This window comes from Rana temporaria, chromosome 4 (genome assembly GCF_905171775.1).
Source record: "Rana temporaria chromosome 4, aRanTem1.1, whole genome shotgun sequence".
NCBI classification, from domain to species: domain Eukaryota; kingdom Metazoa; phylum Chordata; class Amphibia; order Anura; family Ranidae; genus Rana; species Rana temporaria.
Window position 1 is genome coordinate 64,106,149 of NC_053492.1, and position 19,000 is coordinate 64,125,148.

General features: G+C 43.9%; 1 protein-coding gene across 1 annotated transcript in view; it reads right to left on the bottom strand.

Moving 5' to 3' along the window:
* Positions 1-19,000, bottom strand: part of LOC120936263 (protein eva-1 homolog C-like) — a 583,492-nt gene that overhangs the window by 372,059 nt on the left and 192,433 nt on the right. The window lies entirely within an intron of this gene.

Sequence of the window (19,000 nt, forward strand, 5' to 3'; positions counted from 1 at the left end):
TGAAAGTTATACAGTATGTGGTGTGGGGACAGGTTGGACCTATCTCGGTATGGGTACCCTCCCTATCTGGAAATAATGAGCTATAGGTCATCAGGCTGCATTGGCAAGAAGGTGGCAATAGTTTGTCCCTGAGCTGGTGGCATCATGGCTAGGGGTCAGGATGTTGAGGTGGTGGTATAGCCGATGTGATAGAATACTTTCCTTCATGAACCACAGACATAGCAGTCAGTATAAACATTGGGTTATATATGTGTGTGTGTGCCCGCGCAATTTTTTTTTTTAATATATATATATATTATATCATTTCAGTTGTATATATTTAAAATTTAGTTATTTTTGTAGTAATTTGTTATATGTTAATAAAGGGGCCAGACAGCCATTGAATCCAGAAGGTGTGGTGTATTTATTTATTTTGGCAAGTTAAGGTAAAAAGGTTGGGTTATGGTTTGCAGGTGGGCAGACAGTACATCAGCTAAACCCACTTTGAATGTCATGGCCCTCTTCTACTGCGGTCTCATTACGGTGTGTTGGCCGGGTGGGCTGAACAAAAAACCTGATTGCTTAGGTCAAAGCCATTCTAACAATCTGATGTTAGTACAGCAATCTTCCCTGCTGTTGTGTTCTGACAGGGGGACAGCCACCCTGCCAGAAAACTCCAGTTGGCGCTCTCAGCATACCTTTTTCAGCCAAACCCCTTTGACAGAAGCCAGCCCAACTGCAGTATAAATGGGCCAAATGTCAGCCAGTTTCTATTGAACTGGCCTATGGCACCCTTGTGTACAGGGCTTTAGCCATGTTCGCCTGCAATCCACTTTTACAGTCACAGTTGCAGAGGGTGAATACTACACCCATTTGCAAAGCAATCATGAACTAGCAAGAATAAACCTCATGGTTCTCCATGGGAATCTGATTTAAAGTCCAGTGACATCCAAAATATTTGATTTACTTTTGAGGGTGGAAGGGTTAGAACTTTTTTCAGGTGTTTGTTATTGAGAAGATTTCTTAGTACCCAACACAGATCTCTACAATGGGGGGGGAGGGGGAAGGGAAGCACAAATGCACATTGTTAGTAGAGCAGGGATGGTTAGAACCTCCGACAAGGTTTTTTGCTGTCTCCATCTTCCTAGCCTAGATCTTGTACAGGTACCACAAGAGATGGGAAGGGAAAATCCGCCCAATAGCAATCTGACCCTATCCAAAACTAGAAGCAAATTTTGGTTGGAGATAATATAAACTATTAATCAGAAATACAAGTCTTGTTTATCAATTTTAAAGGATAGGAAATGGAGTTGAGCGGACACCTGGATGTTCGGGTTCGGACCTGAACCCAAACTTTAAAAAAAAAGTTTGGGTTCGGGACTTTTAGTAAAAAAAAATGCGAGGAGGTCCCCGCAAATTCAATAACCACACCCTTTCGGTCTGGTATGGATATTAAGGGGAACCCCGCAGTCAATTTTAAAAAAAAAAGACGTAGGGTTCCCCCTAAATATCCATAACCAGACCCTTCAGGTCTGGTGTGGATTTTAAGGGGAACTCCACCCCAAATTAAAAAAAAATGGCATGGAGTTCCCCCTAAAATTCACACCAGACCCCTTATCCGAGCACGTTGACCTGGCTGGCTGCAGAAAAGAGGGGGGACAGAGTGCAGCCCCCCCTCTCCTGAACCGCACCAGGCCACATGCCCTCAACATTGGGAGGGTGCTTTGGGGTGCCCCCAAAGCACCTTGTCCCCATGTTGATGGGGACAAGGGTCTCATCCCCACAACCCTTGCCCGGTGGTTGTGGGGGTATGCGCGCAGGGGGCTTATCAGAATCTGGAAGACCCTCTTTAACAAAGGGGACCCCCAGATCCTGCCCCCCCCCTGTGTGAAATGGTAATGGGGTACACTGTACCCCTACCATTTCACGAAGGAAGTATAAAGTCTTGTAAAAAAAAAAAAACACACACCGTAGAACAAATTACTTTATTAATTAAACCAAATAAAAATCCAGCGGTGAAAATAGACGATCGTTGCTGCTCGCTGCTCCAGCGTTGGGTGATGTGTCCAGCGATTGGCCCAGCGATGAGAACATCCATCCATTCAGAGCACAGCTCAGCGAATGACGCGCCGATGCTTTGACGTTTCTTTTATAGGGGAGGCGGGCCACGCATCACGTGACCCCGTCCCGCTCTGATGCAAGGGCTGTCTTAGTGACGTAGCAAAATGTACGTCAGAGGGGGACGGGGTCACGCGACACGTGGCCCGCCTCCCCTATAAAAGAAACGTCAAAGCATCGGCGCGTCATTCGCTGAGCTGTGCTCTGAATGGATGGATGTTCTCATCGCTGGACACATGACCCGTCGCTGGACACATCACCCGTCGCTGGATAGACACAACATTGGAGCAGGAAACAGCATCGATGGTCTTTTTTCACCGCTGGATTTTTATTTGGTTTAATTAATAAAGTAATTTGTTCTACGGTGTGTGTGTTTTTTTCTGAAAACTACTATTTACACTTCCTTTGTGAAATGGTAGGGGTACAGTGTACCCCATTATCATTTCACACAGGGGGGGCAGGATCTGGGGGTCCCCTTTGTTAAAGGGGTCTTCCAGATTCTGATAAGCCCCCTGCCCGCATACCCCCACAACCACCAGGCAAGGGTTGTGGGGATGAGACCCTTGTCCCCATCAACATGGGGACAAGGTGCTTTGGGGGGCACCCCAAAGCACCCTCCCAATGTTGAGGGCATGTGGCCTGGTGCGGTTCAGGAGAGGGGGGCCGCACTCTGTCCCCCCCTCTTTTCTGCGGCTGGCCAGGTCAACGTGCTCGGATAAGGGGTCTGGTGTGAATTTTAGGGGGAACTCCATGCCATTTTTTTTTTAAATTTGGGGTGGAGTTCCCCTTAAAATCTACACCAGACCTGAAGGGTCTGGGTATGGATATTTAGGGGGAACCCTATGTCATTTTTTTTTTTTAATTGACGGCGGGGTTCCCCTTAATATCCATACCAGACCTAAAGGGTCTGGTTATTGAATTTGCGGGGACCTCGTGCTTTTTTTTTCCCCCGAACTCCGAACCCGGACCCGAACTTTCAGTAATTATTCGGGTCCGGGAAAAACCCAAAGTCCGTACCGAACCCGAACTTTACAGTTCGGGTTCGCTCAACTCGAATAGGAAATCCAAAAGTGGGCCCATGGTAACAAAATGTGACTTGACTGCGTATGTAGTTTTAAGTGCGGTAGACCTTTTAAATGGTCATTCATTGGCAAAAATAGCAGTAAACGACTGGAAAAGTGATCATTGCTTTATAAAATAAGCAAAAATCTTAAGATTTATACAAAAAAAAAAAACTTTTGGCAAGATACATTAGTGTCAGAGTAGAGGAAAAAACTAAGGTGGTATTTGTAGGGTCCCTCATTAGCCTTACTGTTTTAGGATACTCTTTATTTTTTTTTAAGCCAAAAAGAAACCTGGTTTAAAAAAAAAAAAGGGAAAAAAAAAGCACACAAATTACTCTCTCACCATTTACCAGTAGTTTCAATTTCTCAAACAGCGAAAATCAATTTTCTAAAATCACTATGCTCAAAGTGGAGGTTCACCCAAAAACTAAATTTTTAACATTAGATTAAGGCTCATTTTGTGAAGCAGAATCGGGTGTTTTTTTTTTTTTAAATCGAAGCAGTACTTACCGTTTTAGAGATAGATCTTCTCCGCTGCTTCCGGGTATGGGCTGCGGGACTGGGCATTCCTATTTGATTGACAGGCTTCCGACGGTTCGCATACACGTCACGATTTTCCGAAAGTAGCCAAACGTCGGTGCACAGGTGCCGTATAGAGACGCACCGACGTTCGGCTCCTTTCGGCTACTCGTGACGCGCTGTATGCGACCGTCGGAAGCCTGTCAATCAAATAGGAACGCCCAGTCCCACAGCCCATACCCGGAAGCGACGGAGAATATCTCTCTAGAACGGTAAGTACTGCTTCGATTTAAAAAAAAAAAACACCTGGATTCTGCTTCACAAAATGAGCCTCAATATAATGTTAAAAATTGTTTTTCGGGTGAACTCCCGCTTTAATCGCTTGCTGACCACCCTAAATACATGTACTGCAGGGCCAGTGGCCCCCACTGTAATTGGACACAGCAGGAGCCACAAGATTGCTCCCAAGTAAGGCAGATCGGCGTTCTGCTAGTAGGACGGATCTTATTTCTGCTAAGCAGGAACACGGCTCTGTCTCCAGTCAAAGCGAACCCTCCAGTTAGAAAGCACTCCCTAGGAGCACATTTAGCCCTTTGATTGCCCCTCATGTTAAAAAAAAAAAATGGCATGGAGTTCCCCCTAAAATCCACACCAGACCCCTTATCCGAGCACGTTGACCTGGCCGGCTGCAGAAAAGAGGGGGGGACAGAGTGCGGCCCCTCCCTCTCCTGAACCGCACCAGGCCACATGCCCTCAACATTGGGGGCCCATCAGTACAGTGACAATGCATCTTTTGTAGTACTGATCACTGTATTGGTGTCACTGGGCCCCAAAAAGTGTCACTTGGTGTCAGATTTGTCTGCTGCAATGTCGCAGTCCTGCTAAAAATTGCCGATAGTTGCCATTACTAGTAAAATGAAATAAACCATAAAAATATCCCATAGTTTGGAGACACTATCTTTTGCGCAAATCAATCAATATACGCTTATTTTTTTTTTTTTTACCAAAACAACGTAGCCGAATATATAGTGGCCTAAACTGATGAAGAAATTTTGATTATTTTATTTTTTTTGTCATTGCAACTTTTCTGCCAGCCGTGGAAGGCCCGATACATCTCATTTATAGCAGAAAGTAAAACCCTTTTAAAAAAATAAAAAAAATTGATGGCCTTTTGTTAAAAAAATAAAACCGCAGATCAAATCAAATCCCACCAAAAGAAAGTTATTTGTACCCAAATAAAATTGATGTCTTTTTTCCTGCGGTGTCACATTATCGTGTAATTGTCAGTTAAAGTAACGCAGTGCTGTATCCCAAATAGGCTAAAACCTTCTGGGGCTGAAGTGGTTAACCGCTTTAATATCAGGCAATTATATCCCCTTCCGCCCAAGCCAAATTTCAGCTTTCAGCGCTGTCGCTGTTTAAATAAAAATTGCGCGATCATGCTGCACTGTACCCAGTTTTTTTAATCATTTTGTTCCTACAAATAGAGCTTCATTTGGTATTTGATCACCTCTGCGGTTTTTATTTTTTGCTAAATTAAAAAAAAAAAATTTTGGTTATAACATTTTGTAAATCAGTACGTTTTCTTCACCGACGGGCATGGACAATGGGCACAGGTAGGCAGCACTGATAGGCTGCACTAATGGGTACTTATGAGTGGCACTGATGGACATCACTGATGGCACTGGCAGGCATTGTGGATGGGCACTGATTGGCATTTCCCTGGTGGTCTAGGGTGGCATCCGAGGGGGGGGCTGCACTGATAATCAACACAGACCCCCTTTGTCAGTCACAAGTGAGGAAAAGCCGATCAAAGGCTCTTCCTGTTTACATTGTGATCAGCCATGATTGGACAGGGCTGGTCATGTGGTAAAGAGCCTCCAACGGACGCTTTTTACCGAGATTGGTTTAGCGGTGTGTCAGACTCACACGCCACACCACACCACTGATCGCCGCGATCCACGCCCCCAAGGGCGCACGGCAGCCGTTATCCTGTGGGACGTTATATGACGCCCAGTCAGGAAAACTGAACCACCGCCGGCCGTCATTCTGCTATAGGCAGGGTGGAAAGTGGTTAAGCCAGCAAGACACGGTTTGAACTCAGCCAGTTCCTGTTGAACCAGCCGAGATTTGAACAAAAGTATAGGCAGACTGAATGTACCAAAGTTTGATTGGCCAACTTGGGTACAACCAGCCTGACAGATTTTACTTGTGATTCTCGCTAACGGGTGGTATTGCCGCTAGCAATAATCACTGTTCATCATTGGGGGGTGGCTTCCCCCTGCCAGAAGAACACAATTGTGCTGCTGGAGCGATTCCCCAGTCAACACTGTCTTATTGCAGGAAAGAAAAGTCTGAAAATCTAGTTGAAATATATAAAGGATTAGTTGACCAAAAATCCCATTTAGCAAAATGAAACATGGAATCATTCACAACATGAAAGATTTTCAATTAACATAATTGAATTAACTTTAGTGATGATGATTTGATAGAAGCTATACAAATTGTGTGAAGTTTTTCTAGGGAGTATGAAACATCAGGAAGTGGTGCAAGCAAATGGCCATTGTTGTATTTACAGAGTGGCAGAGGGCTACTGACCTTGTAACTAAAATTACAGGACAAATTGGTAAAGTTTCAGCATAAACTTGTTAAAATTTGTGGTTTATTTTTATTCCCCCCCCCCCCCCAACATATCTGAATTTAAATAGGACGTCATAACAAATACATTTAACAAAAAAGGTCATTCACTGTACAAAATAAATTAAATCGGACAAAGCCCAAGCATAGCAATGAAGTAGATGGATCGAATCTAGGTCAGACCCCGCTGAACCTGCCAAGATTTTATCCATCTATGGGCAGGCTGGTTGTACTGAAGTTGAGCCATCTATAGACTTCCATACAACCAGCCTGTCATATTTTTCAAATACAAATTTCTGTGTTTTACAAGCTGTGAAGGGGCCCCCCAAATGGCAGAACACAATGGCAAAACTGACAGCTTTCCTGGGGGGGGGGGTTAGTTTTAAGGAATGAAAATGGCATCTACGGCTTGCTTTTCTATTTACCAATTATCTCTGCACTCATTTATAGGGGAATAGCGGTTTATCCAAATTGTAATAGCTGGTAGAGAAGAGTAGGATTAGAACCTCCATCAAAAAAATTGGTTGGATAATGCTGTACTTCCAGCCACCCATTGATGGACATCTTTTACACACTGCAGTTGAGATGGAACATTCTCTGGTATCTACTGGCACTTTTAAATTAACATTTGACTTTACCCACACATACTGTAAAAAGTTTTAACTATGAAGAAATGTTTAAGGCTGGGTTCACCGTTTCAGGTCCAATTTCAGCCCGCATTTTTGGCTGAATTTGGACCTGAAACGGACCAAAAGATGCACAGGGCTCCTGTGCACATTCGCACTGGAGCCGCAGCGGAGATATGGGATTTGGTTCTATAGAGAGCCGGTCAAAATCTCCCGCTATTGCCAATAGGTGTGAACCCAATCTAAAGGTGGCCCAGTATTCACGAGTGGTGGTCCTGATTTTGGCATCTGTTTAAACAGTCAGGTAGTTTGTGTTCTATGTTACATGAATAAAAACCTCCCGTGGTCATAAGTGCTTGATATTGTGTAAGCAGATTACTGAATTTGTCTAATCTCCCTGTGGGTGGTGCCAAGCCTTCACTTTCTGATGTAGAACACTGACAACTCGGAAGGGTATATTAACCATAACATTACCGAGCCCATTTGTGAGATTTGAGGTTTACAAGTTTAAAAAAAAATTTGGCTAGAAAATTACTTAGAACCCCCAAACATTATATATATATATATATATATATATATATATATATATATATATATATATATATATATATATTTTTTTTTTTTGTAACACCCTAGAGAATAAAATGGCAGTTTTTCCAATACTTTGTCACACCGTATTTGTGCAGCGGTCTCACAAGCGCATGTTTTTGGGGAAAAAATACACTTTTTTGAATAAAAAAAATATAAGACTACAGTAAAGTTAGCCCAATTTTTTTTATATTGTAAAAGATAATGTTACGCTGAGTAAATTGATACCCAACACAGCATGCTTCAAAATTGCGCCAGCTCGTGGAATGGCGACAGACCTTTAAAATATCTATAGGCGACGTTTAAAAAATTCTACAGGATGCATTTTTTGAGTTACAGAGGAGGTCTAGGGCTAGAATGATTGCTCTCGCGCTAACGATCGCGGCGATACAGTACCTCATTTCTGGTTTGAACACAGTTTTCATATGCGGGCGCTACTCACTTATTTTACATTTTTTCACGGTTCTTTAAAAATGTAAAACATCCCTTGTAATAGAAAAAAAGCATGACAGGTCCTCTTAAATATGAGATCCAAAAGACCTTGTTGTCATTTGAAAAAAAAAAAAAAAATTCCCTTTAAGAGCTATGGGCGGAAGTGACGTTTTGAAGTTGCTTCCACCCTGCAATGACCTAGAGACGGGTGGGGGCCATCTTTCCCTCACTTGTCTCCATGTCACAGAAGGGACAGGTCCGGATTGCCTCCGCCATTACTGATGGCCACGGGAAGTGGTGGAGGGCACCGGAACGCGGGGGGGGCCTCTCCCGCCGCCGATAAAAGTGACTTTGTGGCAGAGACCACTTTCATCTGAAAGAATCAACTCCATTGATTCGTAAACAAAGAGGTTTTCATTGCTGTGTCTGCTTTCTTATCCTGGTTCTTGTATAAATCAGAACAAGAGACAGGAAGTGAGGGCAAATCCACCCAATGGTAATCAAAAGACAGAGGTAAAAAAACCTGACTCGCTATTCAAAAACAAAAACCTTTAAACCTAGCGCCAGCTGAAATTTTGCTTTTAAAGTGATATAAGCAAGACCTGGATTTTCTATCCTTTAACTGTAAACTCGAAAGTGGGCCTATGGTGAAAACTGACTTCACTGGGTATATGTAGTTATATTGTCCTATATAAATGTGGAAAACCCTTTCAGTGGGCAGTTGGTAGTTTAAAGAAATAAAAAAAGCAAATTACTAGAAAAAAAAAATCATTCATTGCTTTATAAATAAGCAATAATCATGATTGGTGCAAAAATCATGGCTAAATGCTATGTGTAGAAAAAAAACAAAAAAGTTGGCTTTTGAGTGTCCTTCATTTGCCTCACAGTTTTAGGATTTTTCTTTTGCAGAAAGACAAAGTGAAGAAATGTTAAAGAAAAAAAAAACGCAAGCGATAGCAGAACACCCCCTTTTCAGTAAATTGGAGTTTTTTTCCCCAAGCAAACAGTGAAAATCCATTTTATTCCAAGATAACTACACTCATCGCTACAAGCCATTGACAAGCTAAGTGGAAACAAATTATTGATCTAATTTGTGACATGCTATATGTGCGAGTATAGTTTTCTAGGGCCATTGTAAAATGGAAATAAAAAGCTCTGAAAAAAAAATTGACAACTATACATATACTATAAAAAAAAAGGATGTTTGTGCTACTCTAAAACTATAAGGAAACGTGATCTTAACACCTCCTAGACATAAAGACTGACGCCAAATCCTTCAAATTTCCTGCAGAATATAAAATTTGCTGGAATGTATGGCCATTGATGACACATCTAGTGAGCAGATAAATGAAATTACATCTTCTGAATCAAGTCCAGTTTCTGGAAGGACAATGTAGATAATCAGTATGCAATAATGCCCACCTATCCTTGTTTACAACACAAATCTAGGCTATTCAGATATTGATTTGTGTGTCTGCCATCTCCATTGACACCTGTGTTTAGACATCGTCAAATGCCCCTTGCTCATTATAATTTCACAGATTCCTTGACAATACCTCCTGTCTCACTCATACAGAAAAACACTATTATTCCCTTTCAAGGAGACACTTCAAAAATCACCTAAACTCTTATTTATGAGATGTTAAACTGTACTAGTTCCAGGACAATTAAAAATAAATAAAATAAGTATGGTTAACCACTTCCCGCCCGGCCTATGGCCGATTTACGTCCGGGAAGTGGTTATGAAATCCTGACAGGACGTTCTAGAACGTCCTGCAGGATTTCATGCCGCGCGCGCCCGTGGGGGCGCGCATCGCGGCGATCGGTGATGCGGGGTGTCAGTCTGACACCCTGCATCTCCGATCTCGGTAAAGAGCCTCCGGCGGAGACTCTTTACCACGTGATCAGCCGTGTCCAACCACGGCTGATCACGATGTAAACAGGAAGAGCCGTCGATGGCTCTTCCTCACTCGCGTCTGACAGACGCGAGTAGAGGATAGCCGATCGGCGGCTCTCCTGACAGGGGGGGTTAGCGCTGATTGTTTATCAGCGCAGCCCCCCCTCGGATCGCCACCCTGGAGCACCAGGGATGCCCACCCTGGAGCACCAGGGTGGGCAAAAAAAAAAAAAATGGCAAAAAAAAAAAAAAGTCTAAAAAAAAAAAGCATAAAGAAAAAAGATGCCAGTCAGTGCCCACAAATGGGCACTGACTGGCAACCTGGCAAAAATAAGTGCTGCCACCCCAGTGTCCATCAGCGCCACCCCAGTGTCCATCAGCGCCACCCCAGTGTCCATCAGTGCCACCCCACAGTGCCCATCCATGCCCAGTGCCCACCTATCAGTGCCCATCTGTGCCACCCATAAGTATCCATCAGTGCCGCCCATCTGTGCCGCTTATGAGTGCCCATCTGTGCCGCCCATGAGTGCCCAGTGCCGCCTATGTGTGCCCATCAGTGCCGCCTATGTGTGCCCATCAGTGCCGCCTATGTGTGCCCATCAGTGCCGCCTATGTGTGCCCATCAGTGTCGCATACCAGCGCCGCCAATCAGTGCCACCTCATCTGTGCCCGTCAGTACTACCTCATCGATGTCCATCAGTGCCATCTCATCGGTGCCCATTAGTGCCGCCATATCAGTGCCCGTAATTGAAAGAGAAAACTTATTTACAAAAAAATTAACAGAAAAAAATAAAAACGTAATTTTTTTTCCAAATTTTCAGCATTTTTTTAGTTGTTGCGCAAAAAAAAAAAATCGCAGAGGTGATCGAATACCACCAAAAGAAAGCTCTATTTGTGGGGAAAAAAGGACGCCAATTTTGTTTGGGTACAGTGTAGCATGACCGCGCAATTGCCATTCAAAGTGCGACAGTGCTGAAAGCTGAAAATTGGCTTGGGCGGGAAGCTGTGTAAGTACCTGGTATGGAAGTGGTTAAAAGTTGGTATTAACATTGAATAATTTTATTTGTGTAAAATAATTTTATTTGGACAAGATAAATAAAATGTTATTTGGATAAAAAAAGGGAAACCACTAATTCCCATTGTTAAGCCTAAACATAAGCAAGTTAAAATTCATAATGTATTTCCCCCCCCCCCCCCCCCAAACAACTCACCAAATCCATGGTAAATAAAAAGGCTTTATCCTTTGCCCCATTGATTTATTTCGTACAGTATGTTTAGGCTTAGCTATCAAAAGGTACACTTGTATCCTTCACTTATCTCTTTACCAATAAAGGGGGATAGTCCATCAGTCATTACAATCTGCATAGAAAGGAGAAGCGTTGGAACCTCTTCTTCATAATCTGCAAACAAAATTGTTAATGTTTTGCTATATCATTAAGGCTGCATTCACACCTGAGCATTTTGTAGCTTGAAGCACGAAGCTCCAAATGCTAGAGGGGAAAAATCCATTATTCTCAATGGAGATGGTTCACATCTCCACTCCAAAACGTCTGAAGCCGAACGCCTGAAGCTCAAACTGGGCAAATTGGGCCGATTTGGGCGTTTTTGAACATTTGTATTCCCATAGAAACTAATGGAAATGCTTGATTCAAGCGTCTAGCGTGACAACGAGCGTTTCTATGGGCGTTTTGTCGCTTTAATCTGTTCTGTGAAATAGAATATTCACCCAGGAAGAAGATAAAAAAAAAATCTACAAACATAGCAACAAATGATGAAAGATGATCATTTTTCCTATTGGCTAAAATAAAAAACGTCAAAGTTCAAAAACGTCGGACAACGCTGTATGCAAACGCGCGAAAACGCACGACAAAACGACCGAAAACACTACGCTCAGGTGTGAATGCGGCCTAAGTGTCCATTAGGCATTAAAGAGTTGTTCCCTATCAGATCTAGTGACCACAATGTGGGTCAAGACTCAATGGGATGGAATAGAACTAGACAGGTTGGAACATTCATGTTAGATGGAAATCCTTTTTCGTCCTGATAAGACTGTGCTGGCAATATCTGCAGTGTACTACACCTCTCCCGCCTCTTCATGTTTAGAGAAATGTGCAAGCGCTTGGCAGCATCCAGAGTCAAGGGTCTATGGACAGATTCACACCAGCATACCCTTACATTGCAATGCAACACCCTCTGATATCTATTGGCAGTTTTAGATAATTAGATAAACATTTTCTCAGACTAAACTTGCGTCTAGGAGTAATATAAAGACATCCCCGTATTGGCAAGTGGTGGTCCTGATTTTGAGCATTGTTAGAAACAATCAGGTAGTTTGTGTTCTAAGCTAGGCTACCTGAATGATACCTTAGTCATAAATGCTTGATATTGCACAGGTGAATTACTGATTATGTCCCTCCCAAAGCACCTTGTCCCCATGTTGATTGGAACAAGAGCCTCTTCCCCAACAACCCTGGCCATTGGCTGTTGGGGTCTGCGGGCTCATCGGAATCTGGAAGCCCCCTTTAACAAGGAAACCCCCAGATCCCCCCATGTGAATGGGTATCTGGTACATTGTACCCCTACCCATTCACCAAAAAAGTGTCAAAGTAAAAAGCATGACACACTGTTTTCTTTCTTAATTCTGTCATAGGGTTTCCCTTAACCATTTCAATGAACTGTATTATATACACTACACTGACTGCACTATAGACTCTGGACTGCAGTATACTGTAGTATAAGCCGAGTTTTTCAGCACATTTTTTTGTGCTGAAAATGCCCACATCGGCTTCTACTCAAGTCACCTTTTTGCGCCTGATCTTCTGGACTTTGGGGACCCGGTACCGGCCGGCCGTAGGTCTCCTGGACCCCAAGCTTGGTATACATGTAGCCCCACTCTTCCTCTACAAGTGTGCAAAGTTTGTTGTTTGGGGGGGGGGCGGATCTACGGTTGGGGAGCACCGATTTTTCAAAACTGGGCACCCCTTCTATAGACTTCCATGTTAAACGTCAGTCTTGTCGTGGACACAGTGAGGCATGGGCACAGTGAGGCATGCACATAGACACCCTAGGCTTATACTCCAGTCAATACGTGTTCCCATTTTTTTGTGGTAAAATTAAGTGCCTCGGTTTCCATTCGGTCGGCTTATACTCGAGTATATACGGTACACACTATACGGACTGCACTATATATTCTGCAGAAAAACACTGTAAACTGTTGGGTGCAGGAATGGGCCCTGCTGTTAAAAATGATTTCAAAAATTAAAATGACATGCCCCAGTCAAGCAGGTGCAGAAAAATTGGGCCATGGGTGTTGGTGGTGTGCTAAACCAAACATATTGTTAAAAGCTATCATCATCAAGATACAGGAATAGGATAGGCAACATTCAAGGGATCCCAGATCTCTAGCAAATTCAATCACCTATTAACCCTGAGCGCTAAGGACTAAAAAAATTGTTTAAAAAGGCATCGGTCATCCGGCCATCTTCTCCACCGCTGACCAAACAAAGCCTCCGAAACACGTTGTCCAGCACCAGGAAACCTCCCAGGGTCTGGAAAGTCATTGCAAAAACTTTTCTTTAAGGTGTCCTGAACATATTTCATCCTCTGCTGCCTCTGCAAAGGCAGGATGCGCTCTGAAACTTTACACTTGTAATGTGGATCAAGAAGGGTTGTTAGCCAGTAATGATCCCTCTTCTTGACACCCTGAATCCAAGGGTCGTTTCGCAGGCTTTGCTGAATCAGGGAGCCCATGCAGTGTAAGTTTCTGAGTCCTCTGGTTCACTAAAGATGACATTGTCAGGAACTCCCAGCCACGTAGAATTCCTTGGGTTTCTGGGGACTGAAAACCATCTGTTGAAGACAGCTGTGTGTTATTCTCTACATCCATGTTAACACAATCCTCCTCCTCTTATTCCTATGTGTTTGGCGACCCCACAGGAATGCTATCTGCATAAAGGGGGCCTTAAGAGGAAAGGAAGCCCTCCTTCTCCTCCCGCTGTTCTGCCTCAAGTGCCCTGTCCATGATTCCATGAAGTGGAACTAACCTGCCTAATCTAGCAGATGTTCTCTCAATCTCTCCACGTTATCACATTACATACATGCGCCGTGTAAGCAGCCTTATATAGTGTGGGGTGTGGACTTCGCTATGATTGACCAAAGGCACCCTGCCTTTGGCCAATCATGGCTCTCACAGCAGATCGCGTTGCGATTGACCAAAGCGGTCCGCTAATTGAATGTCCCTGGCCTAGGCTATAAGAAGATTGCTAAGACCCTGAAACTGAGCTGCAGCACGGTGGCCAAGACCATACAGCGGTTTAACAGGACAGGTCGACCAAAGAAGTTGAGTGCACATGCTCAGAGTAATATCCAGAGGTTGTCTTTGAAAAATAGACGTACGATTGCTGCCAGCATTGCTGCAGAGGTTAAAGGGGGGGGGGTCTGCCTGTCAGTGCTCAGACCATACACTGCATCAAATTGGTTTGCATGGCTGTTCCAGAAGGAAGCCTCTTCTAAAGATGATGCACAAGGAAGCCCGTAAACGGTTTGCTGAAGACAAGCAGACTAAGGACATGGATAACTGGAACCATGTCCTGTGGTCTGATGAGACCAAGATAAACTTATTTGGTTCAGATGGTGTCAAGCATGTGTGGCGGAAACCAGGTGAGGAATACAAAGACACGAGTGTCTTGCCTACGGTTAAGCATGGTGGTGGGAGTTTCATGGTCTGGGGCTGCATAAGTGCTGCCAGCACTGAGGAGCTACAGTTCATTGAGGGAACCATGAATGCCAACATGTACTGTGACAAATGATCCCCTCCCTTTGGAGACTAGGCCGCAGGGCAGTATTGCAACATAACGACCCCAAACATCTCCAAGACAACCAACGCCTTGCTAAAAGAGCCGAGGGTAAAGGTGATGGACTGGCCAAATATGTCTCCAGACCTAAAGCCTATTGAGCATCTGTGGGGCATCCTCAAATGGAAGGTGGAGGAGCGCAAGGTCTCTAACTTCCACCAGATTTGTGATATCGTGGAGTAAAAGGACTCCAGTGGCAACCTGTGAAGCTCTGGTGAACTTCATGCCCAAGAGGGTTAAGGCAGTGCTGGAAAATAATGGTGGCCACACAAAATATTGACACTTTGGGTCCAATGTGGACATTTTCACTTAGGGGCGTACTCACTTTTGTTGCCAGCGGTTTAAACATTAATGGCTGTGCAAGTCATTTTGAGGGGACAGCAAATTTACACTGTTTATACAAGCTGTACACCTACTTGCTACAATGAAAAGTGTAATTTCTTCAATGTTTCACATGAAAAGATAATAAAAATATTTACAAAAATGTGAGGTGTGTACTCAATTTTGTTAAATAATGTGGATGCCATGATGGCTCTCATCACCAAAAGGAGGCTTTATTGTCAATCCAGTGAACAACACGACCACCCACAGCTGCTGGCACTTCCAGAATAAAGTCTGGAGTTTTATCCAAATCCTTTAGACGCAGCTGGTCTTCATCTAAAATCAGTGGTTCTCAACCTGGGGGTCAGGACCCCCTTGGGGGTCAAATGATGATTTGCCAGGGGTCACCAAATCCTGGGCTGTTCCTGAAGCCCACACCGCTCTCCCAGCCGTGTTGCAGCCGCCCAGGGCTGTTCCTGGAGCCCGCGGCCACCTATTCAGTTCACAGCATGGCTGGGGGGCAGAGACTAGAGGTCAGCTGACTAGAGCAATGTGAAGTGGGAGGGGCTGGAGGAGACCCTAGCTCCTAATTTTAGCATAGGTGTCACAGCTACGAGACGCCACAAATTCGGAGACACAGTGAACCCCGGGGCCCGTGAGTAACACTACCTGTGATTATAGATGCCATTAAAAGTCCCCACTACAGTTCTCAGATCAGCAGATGACCTTGATCAGATTCAAGAGCACCTATGTTGGCTGATCAGAACTCCCCCCAGCACTGTCACTGATCCCATTACTCCCACCACCAGCACTGCCACTCATCCCATTCCCCTCCCATCCCACTGCCACTCATCCCATTCCCCCCCCCCACCAGCACTGCCACTCATCCCATCCCCCCCCACCAGCACTGCCACTCATCCCATCCCCCCCCCCCACCAGCACTGCCACTGATCCCATCCCCCCCCCCCACCAGCACTGCCACTCATCCCATTCCCCCCCCCACCAGCACTGCCACTCATCCCATTCCCCCCCCCCACCAGCACTGCCACTCATCCCATTCCCCCCCACCAGCCCACCAAGGAGCAAGAGAAGGAATAAAAATAGAGAATATATGGAAGGGAGAAGAAAAGAGGGGGAGAGACAAAGAAAAAGGGAAAAAAGAGAGGGATGGGAAAAAAAATTAGGATAGAGATAAGGGAAAGAAAGGGAAAGAAAGGAAAACAGTGGTACATCCTAAAATCTACCATAAGGGGTTTAGTACTGTATGTGTGGAAGGGACTCGGGGAGTGCTAAATGCCCATGGGTTAGGGGTACAAACTACTTGTCTTGGGTACCGACAACATAAATAATTTTACTGTTAGGGGTCCACACAATTGGGAAATGTTATCAAGGGGTCACGGCACTAGAAAGGTTGAGAACCACTGATCTAAATGCTAGATTCTTCTTAGAAGCACTTCATGTTCACAGCCAATGGCATGTTTGATGTAATCCACTAAAGGTCCATTACAACAGTCATTGATAATCCCAGATGCTGTCCTTGCCAACCAGGTACAACAGTGCATTAAGGATGGCACGCACAGCATGATATTCAAGGCAGGTTTTGTGGGTGGTTGCTCTTCCTGATCTTGAAGGAATCTATCAAAGTGTGCAATGAAAGCTGAAGAAAAATCCACCTCATTTGATAGGTTGAATAGGACAGGTGCTGTTGGGTCTGGTGGCATGTCATGAAAGTACCATTTGTAGCAATATTTGAGTCTGGAGCATGATGCCTTGCACAAGTCCTTTTCATAAGCTTCTAGTACTCCTGGGAAGATGCTCAGAAGAGTAGATTGCAATTGATAGGGAAACTTCTTCAGCTTCCACATACACTACCGTGCAGGCTTCAAAGTGTTGATGAAATGGGCAATCTTGGCCAACTTCATATTTTTCTCCAGATGTGCAATTCATGCATTTTTTTCTCCCACGTTCATAACATCAGTACCTGCCCTCAAGGAACTTGCAATCCAAGGCTCTAGCCACAATTTTCCCTTAGATTTACCAACTATAGAATATAATCTGAGGTCAAACCTAAACACTTCATTTGTAAATTTCCTTTAGTCTATACAGCATGACTTCTGGTCTAATGCCCAATATAATATCATGGACTCCCGATGGAGGAGTGAATACCATACATCATGTGTAAGCCAAATTCTCAATGCGTTTCAACCGTTTTCAGGGAGTATAAAGAAATATACCTAAATAGAAAAAGTAAATAGGCCCAATCTCAAAAAAAAAGAAAGAAAAAGATTTAATTTATATACTACATAGTTGAAAGTAAATCTAAAGAATTATTGAAAATTGTATAATGTACTGTTTAGCCAGCCTAAAGGTCCCCAACTCACTCATACATATACTAGGGCTAGTGTAGACAGGAGCCAATTAACCTACCAGAAAGTCTCTGAAGTGTGGGAGGAAACCCACATACAGGGAGAACATGAATACCCCAGGCAGGTAGTGCTATGGATGGGATTTGAACCGACAACCCTATTGCTGACAGCCAGAAGTGCTGACCACATGAATTCACAATGTAAATCTACTGAAGATCTTTACATTTCCACTCTTCTGCCACTGCCATTATACCCAAAATGGAAACCACTCAAAAAGGCAGAGATAACCTAAATGCCATTTTTGTTATGCATCACAATATTCTTCTAAGATGACTTAATTTCATATTACATACACCTGATATACACAAGGGAAGGGAAGTGTGGAGCAAGCTACTCAATTGTGGTCTAAGACCAAAGTAAATCTCGGACACTTATCCACAACTAAAAACAACATATTAGTTGAAGGGAGGTTTAGGAGATCAAAAAGTGATATCACCTAAACTTGGATTTGTGATTAAAGGACAGGAAACACAGAAGTGGGGCCATGGAGATGTGACATGGCTGAGTGCATGTAGGTATACTGTACATCAGGTGGCAGCTAACTGTTTCCACTTAAGGGCTGCATTCAACTGCTAATAAATGAAGATATCAACAATCTCAACATGGTAATAACAGTACAGGTTTACCTCACTTTAACCACTTCCATACTGGGCACTTAAACACCCTCCTGACCAGACCAATTTTCAGCGCTCTTACACTTTGAATGACAATTACTCAGTCATACAACACTGTACCCAAATGATTTTTTTGTCCTTTTCTTCCCACAAATAGAGCTTTCGAGGGTATTTGATCACCTCTGCGTTTTTTATTTTTTGCGCAATTAATGATAAAAGACCAAAAATTTGGAAAAAAATAATATTTTTTTTTTGTTTCTGTGATAACATTTTGCAAATTATTAATTTTTCTTCATAAATTGTGGCCACAATTTATACTGCTACATGTCTGATAAAAATAACCCAAAGTTTTTGGAAATTTGGTCTGTGTGAAAGTTTTAGAGTCTACAAGCTATAGTGCAAATCATAAAAAATGATCACATCTGATCACACCTGATGTACTGGAGGACTATCTAATTTCTTGAGACCCTAACAAGCCAGGAAAGTACAAATGCCCACAGATGGCACTGATGAGGCGGCACAGAGGCGGCACTGAGGGGCACGGTGGTACTGGTGGGCACAGGTGGTACTGGTGGTACTGATTAGAAAAAAAAAGTGACCAGTTACTCACAGTTTGCTCTCCCCTCCTCACACGCGGTGTCTGTGTGAGGAGGGGATGAGTCGGCAATGAGAGACGATCTCATATGTTTACATATGAGATCATCTCTCATTGGCCGCACAGATCGCGCTGTAAATAGCCGCTGTGATTGGCTATTTACCACGATCTGTGTTTGGCTGTGTCCAAGGGACACGGCCAGCACAGCAGTTCCCCGCTGCGCGCTCGGGAGCACACGCGAGGAAAGGGGCCGCCATAAAAACACGGCCTGTTAGAGATCTAGAGCCACGCTGCGGCCGTAGAAAGTCGTACGGCCGTCAGCTAGTGGTTA